The following is a 9,391-nucleotide window of genomic DNA, read 5'->3' on the forward strand; positions in this document are numbered from 1 at the left end:
AATGAAAAAATAAATTTATAATGACATTTGAACTCAAAAATAAATAAGAGGAAAGAAAGAGAGAGAATAAAGTACTTAAATCCATTTGCCCATCGGAAAACCTCAAAACAAGAAAAGAAAAAGAAAAAAAATTATATGTAGTAAATCACGTAAATTAATTGAAGAAAGGGTGTTGGTAGTTCTGCACCGTAACATCGAAATAGCTAATATTGATTCCTTCGCAATAGAAAATCGACGCTAGTGGAGAAGTAGATCATATTTTGGAAAATTTCAAAGAAAGCGGATACTTGTAAGACAAGACTAGAGGTAAGGGAGGAATCACATACATGAGAACCAATCATGATTTTGATCAAATAGGCAGCCTTCAACACCCAGTTCGAACTTCATCACCATGCACTAAAAAGTGGGTCAAGGGCATCTTTTGGGTAAGAATTGTCCCACTCTAATGATTCCCACCATTCTTTTTCTCCTCTGATCTCTAGAGTGCTGGGTGGAGATGGTGGTCCGTCGATGGTGGAAAGAAACCAGGGCAGCCTCTTTAAATTTGGACAATCTGCTATACTAATGGACCAGATTGATTCGCAGATCATGGCTGCCTTGAAAATGTTCTTTAGTTGAGGTAGCCTAGTCAGACGCAACCACCACAATTTCGGAAGGATGACATTGGCGGTGGCTCCTTCACTTGAAGTCAATTGGATGCCTTCTCCTCCTCCTTATCCTACTCCATTGCCATCTACTGCTATCTCCTCCAGTCCTTCACAATCATTAACTTCTAATATTTCAAGATTTTGAAGGTTCTGCAGCGGCTGCACTGTGAATAGCTGCTTCATGTTGTGACATCCAGAAATCCACAATTTTCTAAGGGAAGAAAAGGTGCCAGCTGGAAGCAAATATGGTTCTGATTCTCCGTCGATGGTGGAAAGAAACAAAGGCAGCCTCTTTAAATTTCGACAATTTGCTATATTATTGGACCGGATTGTTTCGCAGATCATGGCTGCCTTGCAAATGTTCTTCAGTTGCGGCAGCCCCCTCAGATGCAACTTCCTTAAATTTGGAAGGACGACAGTGGCGGTGGCTTCACTTGAAGTCAATTGGATGCCTTCTCCTCCTCCTTGTCCTACTCCACTGCCATCTGCTGCTATCTCCTCCAGTCCTTCACAATCTTCAACTCTTAATTCTTCAAGATTTTGAAGGTTCTGCAGCAACTGCATTGTGAATAGCTGCTTCATGCTGTGACATCCATAAATCCACAATTCTCTAAGGGAAGAAAAGGTGCCAGCTGGGAGCAAATATGATGGTTCTGATTCTCCGTAAAAAAAGACCAACCAGATTTGGCAACCTGGAAAGATGTAGCTCTTCAAGACCATGGAGTGGACTAAAAGACGAGACTTCCAACTGATCACGTGGAGAAGCAGAGGACAATTGCCAGAGGAACTCTATTTCAACCAATTCCTTGATTTCCAATTCAGTTAAGTGGCTTAAATTTATAAAATTCTTAAAAACATCTGACAAGCACCTAATGCCCATGCCCTCACAATCCTCGATTATCAGACATTTCATATCATCTGGCAGATAGTTCGATCCTCTACCAAGCTTACACTGATGGAAATGCAGTTGTTTCTCCCGGAACCCCCTCACTTCATTAACAAAACTCAGATCCTCAGTTAAGATGTCATTGATATAAACATTATTATAGTGTTTTGGCCACCGAATAATTTTATAGAAGTCCGTAAAAGACAAACATCCTTCAAAACTTTCTAATTGGTTCAACACTTCTGGATCATTAACTTGCACCCCACCATAGGATGGCAAGAATAACAGTTGAAGACAGTGAAATTGGGAAAATGTCCCTTTTGGTATTATCTTTCGACTTACAGTTAGACACTTATCCAAGTTAAACCTTTCGAGGTTGACCAGTGACTCCCAGCCTTCAGGTAAATCCTCAATCTCAGTTCCGGATAGATCCAATTCCCTCAATTGCTTGAGCTTTCCCAGTGGTGGCACGGATCGGAGGTGTATACAATCCTTCAAGTTGAGCCTTTCGAGATTAACCAATGACTCCAATTCTTGAGGCAAATCCAGAATCTGAGTGGAGGATAGGTCCAAATCCCTCATTTGCTTGAGCTTTCCCAATGGTGGCACAGATCGTACGCCCCAACAACCCCCCAAAATCAAAGCAGTGAGATCCACCAAGTTTGAAACAGAATTAGGCAAGTCTGTTATACCTCCGCACCGAGATAGATTCAAAACTTTAAGTCCACACATGTGTTGAAAGAATGAATCTGGGATTTCTTTTATGAAAACATCAGAAAGAAGCAAGGTTGAGAGCTTAGGACAATTTGGTGACCAGGCTGGTGGAACTTTTATTTTTATATGTTGAAACATATCTGAATGGAAGGAAACTGCATGGAGATCTTGTGTCCATTTGTTTGGTTCCAGTGTTACTTTTGAATTACTCCATCCTAAGCTTTTCACCAAGAATCGTGGTACATCATCTCTGCTGCTCTTTGGTTTGGAGTTTCCATGCGTGATCCTTAATGCCATGTCTCTGACCAAATCATGCATCTTCACACAGTCATCCCCCATGAAATCTTTTGCTTCTTCCAACAAGCAAACTCTTATCAGTTTTTTTAATATCGTTTGACCTTCATCAAATGCTTTTGACCATGATTCCCTTTTTGACACCAGCTCTGCCCAAATAATGAGGTCTATTAGTTCCTTTCTTTTTATTTTCCAATCTTCCGGATAAAGACAGCAATACAAGAAGCAATTCCTTTGGCATTCATTCAAGCGATTGAAACTCCATTCCAGGATGGGAAACACATCTCGTTCCATCTCATCGTGCCCTACTGAACATGCTTTCAAGTCTTCCAATGCATTTCTCCACTCACAAATGTTGCTCACACCTCTCATGCTCCCAGCCACTGTGACAATACCAAGAGGCAATCCATCACACCTTTTCGCAACGGACTTGGCAATATCTTTCAAATCTCCATCAAGCACGGTCTTGCTGCCAAGTGTACGCTCGAACAAACCCGAAGCTTCCTCTGTGTCCAAAGTTTTCAACTCAAATTTGCTATGGCATTGCATCCGGTTGCACACTTCTTCTGAGCGTGTAGTCAAAATCAGTCTGCAATTTCTTGCATCAATCCCTAAGCTGTTTAAACGAAATTCTTCCCAAACATCATCCAACATGAGCACTACCATTTCCTTCATTTTCTCGAATGCGTCATGCAACCTACGTGCCCTTACTTTTGCATCATCCACGTCTGACAGATCAAGCCCTAAGCGTTTAGCAACGTCACCTTGCAGCCTTTTGATGGTAAAATCTTGGGAGACAGAAATCCAATAAACATTGAATTGAGTATTCTCGAGGAGGTGATTATGGATGTGTTCCGCCAAAGTAGTCTTACCCACGCCACCCATCCCGTAGATCCCAATCCTTGAGATCTCATTGGTGCCCAACCATGCCGGGATTGTTTCCAGACCTTTGCGAAACATTTCTCCAAATAATTCTGTTGTCTCTCGTGGCTCACCTCTGCTCTCAGAAGCCTCAAGGCAAAGCTCACCCAAATGATCACTATCACTTTGCACCATCAGTTGCTCTACATCATCGTCCATTTTCTCCACTCTTTTCCCACTGCTAAACGCATTTTCTAGAAATCCACCCTCTTGTATGCTCGTTTTCAATGCAACGAATTCATTCTCTATTTTTGCTACCTCTTCAAACCAATTATCAACCTCTCTTTTCCTTTTCTTAGTACCTGATCTTTCTGCAACTTTCACTTTCGACTGGAAGTCAATTTTCCTATTGCATAATCTTTGCAACTTCGTTTCGAGCGACCTTAGATTATCACCCAAATTGACATACTTCCTTCCGGTGTCGAGTGCCAAATTCCCAAGTGCCTCCATTGTTAATTTTCCAGTGAGCTCCCTTACCTATCAAGTGACAAGAGAATCTCTAAAAGGTATAGTTATCAACCAAATACGTTGTTCAACTAAGGCATCATAAGAATTCAAGAATATATCAAACTTGGTCTACACGTTGCTAAATAAAGTCATAGCACAATAGGTAAGTAGGAAAAGAAAAATCTTCCTCAGTCCTGCAACTGTAAGCTCATCTATGATTCTTCCCATTGGCAAAAAAATAAAATATTTACTACAATATCTGCAGAAATATCAATGTGATATGAAGAACCATGTAAATTTCAAATCTCATCAATAAAATGTATCTCAAAACAATTACAGAATATGCGTGAAAACCCACTCTCTCAATAGATCATTGAGGTATTTTTTTTCTTTTCTATACATTTTAAAATTTTGAGTGTATCAAATTAAAAAATTTAAATGAAATAGATAACAGGAATTGTACCCTAATAAGGTGTCAGGATAATAATGTGTCAAATATATTATTTTTAAAAAGAAGAAAGAGGATGAAGAATAAGATAAAAAGTGTCTCAAAACTTGAAAGGAAGGATGTTAATACCTTCCCATTTGATAGGGAAGAAGAGCACATAAACATGTAGTCGCCCAATTAAGCATGTTAATAAATGATACTACTGTTGTGCATCAAGAAGATTATGATAAAAATTTTAACCATTTTATGCAACATTTCTGTTGTAAGACTAACACCAAGATCGTTGAGTTTGATGAACGAATTATAATTGAATCAAGATGGTGCCGAGCAAAGCCATTATAACATGGTGAAATAAGAGAAAGCTGCAAAAGTTACAAAATTCAGATGGATATGATCTCATTATACCTGAAACTGACTCGAAAACTTGAGGAAGCTGAAAACCTTGAGACTCTGCCAAGATTATGTATAATGAGTGTTGAGGAAAGGATGGTAAAAGTTGAGCTAACAGCAGAGCAGACCACCAATGGCCTTGCGGGTTCGTGATAACGGGCCCTCGTGAAGGAAGTTCCGGGTGTGTTCGAAGAAAGCTAGTGGAATTGTATTTGATCAAATACCTGGATTATCAACCAAACTGTCTTTGGCTACCTTGCAAAGAATGAGATGCAACTCTGGCTACAAGTTAGGAATGGAAACCATTACACTTACAGATATATCCAAAGAATTGCACATAGTTTTAAATCCAAAAAGCATATTGCAACTCTCTCGGGAGTTGCATCTACTTTTAAATCCAAAAAAAAATAAATCTGTTGAATACTGTACACTCTCTTCAAAGAATGTCTATTACAGTTACTAACTTAAATATCATTGGTTCCCATAGTATATATATGTGTATTTATCCTTTTGCTTGTACCATAAAATTGACACCAAAACTTGGATTTTGACTTAGGAGCTGTGCCGGAAAAAATGTAAGGATAAAAATGGCTCAAACAAATTATTTTTCTTCCCAAACATTGATCTTCTCTATACAACGGAGTACAAACAACTTTGCAACTATGATAATATTCAAAATTCTTGCCAGGAAATATCAATCTTGTAAAAAGCTTGAACAGAGCACTCCATGTTTTGAGAAGAAGAACAAGTGATCAAGGTTTACAGGCCTTAGAAAGCTAAATATAACATGATGAAGTGAGAAACAGCTACAAAAAATTTGCAAATTCAAGATTGAGTCTAAAATCATTGTACCTTGAAATCAGGATAAGTTATCTTGAAAAAGTTGAGAACTGCAAGACTCTACCAAAAGATAAGAGTTTGAATTAGATTTTGGTCTAGCTTTCACTCATACAAGGAGGATGATCATTGAGTTTTGGCGAATGAATTATAATTGAATCAAGATTTTTATGCCATGTAAAACTATTATAACATGATGAAATAAGAAACAACCCCAAACATATACAAATTCCAGATGGAAGTGATTTCACTGTATAGTGTTACATGGTTCCATCAAATGAACTACGTTCATGGGTAGAGGAGTAAACCGTCAAATAACCTATATCTACGGATAGAGAAGTAGAATTTTCATCATGAAGAAAAAACTACAAAAGCCTTCTACACCTATGAAAATCTCTTTTTGTCTAGTGTTCAAACTAAAACTAATTTAAATTCACTTTATTTATAACCACATAGGGGAAGAATTCCTTAATAAAACTTCGGAGATGTTTTACAAAGCCAGATTTTTAGTTTTCAGTCACTATTCATGCAGACATACAAATGAATGAGAACGCGATTAGAGATCAAAAGTAGATATTTACAATCCAAAAATTTATAAGCATGTGTGCCTCGATATATATGTATATGTATATGTGTGTGTGTGTGTGTGTGGTACTATCAGCGAAATTACATATATTTAGTCCTTTTCATTCTTCCGTGTAGCTTCTTAACTGGAACCATGTGGAACCATGCTAAAGTCAGTCAATGCAAAAGAGGTAAAACTAGTAAAAGTTTCTTTGAAGCTTTAAGCTCATGGAGCACAAAAAAACGCGGGCTGGCGAATCATTTTCCACTAATAAAGCTATTGAAGACATCTGATTCTTTACTTCGTCTTCCCGACTTCCCATACCAAAGCCATAGTTTGCAAATTCAATGATCGGCTATAAAGTGGAAATTGACAATACAAAATGTGCTTCTTTTCTTTTTTTGGTTCTTTCGCCGAAAGGGGTGATGGGGTAGGCAAAGGAAGGAAGAATTGGCTAAGAGGGTGATAATCTAGTTGTTTTAAATTTTTTTTTTTAAAAAAAAGGGTAAATTACATTTTACCCCCCTGTGGTTTACCCTTTTTTTAACATAACCCCCCTATGGTTTCAAAAGCTATACATAACTCACTCATGGTTTGGATTAAAGTGTCAAAGTAACGGAAATAGTCACTCGTAATGGAACTTCTAAAAATGTCGAAATTACCTTTATAAATACATGACACATTAACCCCCTATGATTTTTATATTTTACCATATAACCCCCTTATGGTTTAATACTTTACCATATAACCCTCTTATGATTTTCAAAATATACACATAACCCCCCTTGGTTAATACATAAATTTCAACCTTACATAAGGGTATTTTTGACATTTTAGGTGACGCCGTTACGAGTGACTATTTCCGTTACTTTGACACTTTAATCCAAACCATAAGAGGGTTATGTATAACTTTTGAAACTATAGGGGGGTTATGTGAAAAAACGCTAAACCATAAGAGGGTAAAGTGGAATTTGCCCAAAAAAAAAAGAAAAGAAAAGCTTTGCGTATTATGTCAAAAAAATTCAGTGTCTAATTAAGTCCAATATTTTTGTGAATTTTTCATGAAATTAAATCTGATTGCCCAGCGAACTATATTGGAAATAAGCATTTAGCCAGTAATGTTGATTCTTCAAATTCTTACGAAAGGTGTTCTGCTTCAGAAAGGAGAACCTTTTTTTTTTTTTTCCCTTTTTGCTCTAAATTTTTTGTGCTCTTGATTGATAATTTATAGCAACTAGGGGCTTTGATAACCCCATGAAATACTAAAATTTAATAAATTAAGTGTTTTTTTCTGTTAAACTTGTTTTATAACATAAGTTTGATAAACTAAGTCTCACTTAATTTTTATACAAAATTTTTTACGTGAAAGTTGTATCACTTAATTTGCTAAATTGATGAACTACTACAATATATTCACTCAAAGAATAATTATAAATTTAGCGACAAGTAATGACCTATCAATGACTAAAGTTAAGATATAAGTGTCACACGAGTTATTTAGTCTCGAAATCTAAGAGATTAAAGCTTTCAATAGTTGCCAGTACTGCACGGTGTAAAATGGAAATTTCAGACGAGCTAATGTAAAATTTAGGCAATTTCAGACGTTGGAAAGATCCTCAAAAGTCAAGGTGCGAACGAGAATGCCCAATAGGTCCGGGCAATCTCACTGCAGCTTCGTGCCCTATTGTAGATGTTCATAAGGTTGGCAGCGTTCTGACTTCATCAAGACTTCTTGCTTATGAGTGCTGCAACAGAATTTGCTAGAATTCCATATCAGTTGCAGCCGAAAAACTGGCTTTCAGCAATTATAACATGAAAACATTTGAGTAACATTTCCATCTTGCTTGATGAATCAGCTATTATAAGGGACCGTACGAATATCATGCTCCGACGGCTTGCCAGTAAGCTTAGTCCTTCTGCAAACAGAATACTCAGGGGACTTTCTAGGTGTCACTTAAACAAAGAAAACTAGGAAAAACAATAAGAAATGGACCTTGCATCCTTACGATTTGCATGATAAAATTTGATAATTTACCTAAAGCTAAGAGTATCTTAATCTCATTTTCATCCTACTCCATGATTATCAGCCTGCCCACTGGTATTCTGGATATCTCTGAAATTTCAACAGAACGTGGAGATCAAGTGAATAATAAGACATCTCGTTGCAATGCCATGGAGAGTTATATTCTCAACTGCGAGAGGAAAGGTTTATTACTAATTTGCAAGCAGTAAACTGTGCTTGCTTGCTTGGTATGAAATAACATTTCTAGCAATGTATATAGCGTGTGCCATAAAAAGCAGCAGGACTTCTCACCTCCAGGTCCGCATTTTCGCATCTCTTCATGTATATATGACCACTATAGGTCACTTTTCCGAACATTACTTATGGATGTTTTTCCTTCCCTAAATTTGTGGATCATCATGGTTTACAATCTGCTGAGAACTGATTTCCTTCAACAGTTGACTCAAAAGGTAGTAGTTTGAACAGATAGTCCAATTTTACAAAATATATCTCCCTCTAGGCTATGAACTATTTCCTTGTAAAGTTAATTTAACTATGAATGTCAATTTAGTCTTGCCTTTGATTAGTTTACCAATTATGTTCTCCAGAATCCGGTTGCCTCTCTCCAGAATTGGATTCTATTGTGGTCTCGATGACAACGTTGCAGCTTCTTGGCCTTCTGGTCCGTTTGTTTTTGCATCTTCCTGCAATGAAACTTACGCCTGTCATCTTGAGACTTCAGCGAATTGTTTGAGAAATTATCGTCTTTTTTCCTTGTTTTATTCTCCTTTCCTTTTGATTATTACTTTTCATCTCGTCAAATTTAACTTCCACTATTGCAGGTAGTATACTTCCAAAAATACCAACGGCAACATATGCTCAAATAGGTAGGAGTACTTGCTGATGTTCTATTAATAAAAAGCAAGTCATTCAATTAAGTTCACTGAAAAGACTACTTTCTTTAACAGATATTATCCTTTTTTATATGAAAGATGATCCATTGACCCTCTAAAGAACACAAAAAAAAAAAAAAGAAAAGAAAAGGATGTCCTGACATTGTGACATTTGTTTAACCATTTTCATTAGAAGAATAATTTCAGTTCTGATATGGTTACACTATCTGAAACCACATTCCTTTCTTTACCACATTGTACAGCAAGTGATATAATATTTCTTGCTCATTTATTGGTTGCATAAAATAAATTCTTTGCGGTGCGAAGACTTTGAATTCGGCTCAAAT

At 37.0% G+C, this 9,391-nt stretch overlaps 1 pseudogene; it reads right to left on the minus strand.

Annotated features, from left to right (window-relative positions):
• Positions 1-543: 543 nt before the first annotated feature.
• On the minus strand, positions 544-4,899 carry LOC113689723 (probable disease resistance protein At4g27220; annotated as a pseudogene).
• Between the last annotated feature and the right edge of the window lie 4,492 nt (positions 4,900-9,391).

The sequence above is a fragment of the Coffea arabica genome, chromosome 5c (assembly GCF_036785885.1).
Source record: "Coffea arabica cultivar ET-39 chromosome 5c, Coffea Arabica ET-39 HiFi, whole genome shotgun sequence".
NCBI lineage: Eukaryota > Viridiplantae > Streptophyta > Magnoliopsida > Gentianales > Rubiaceae > Coffea > Coffea arabica.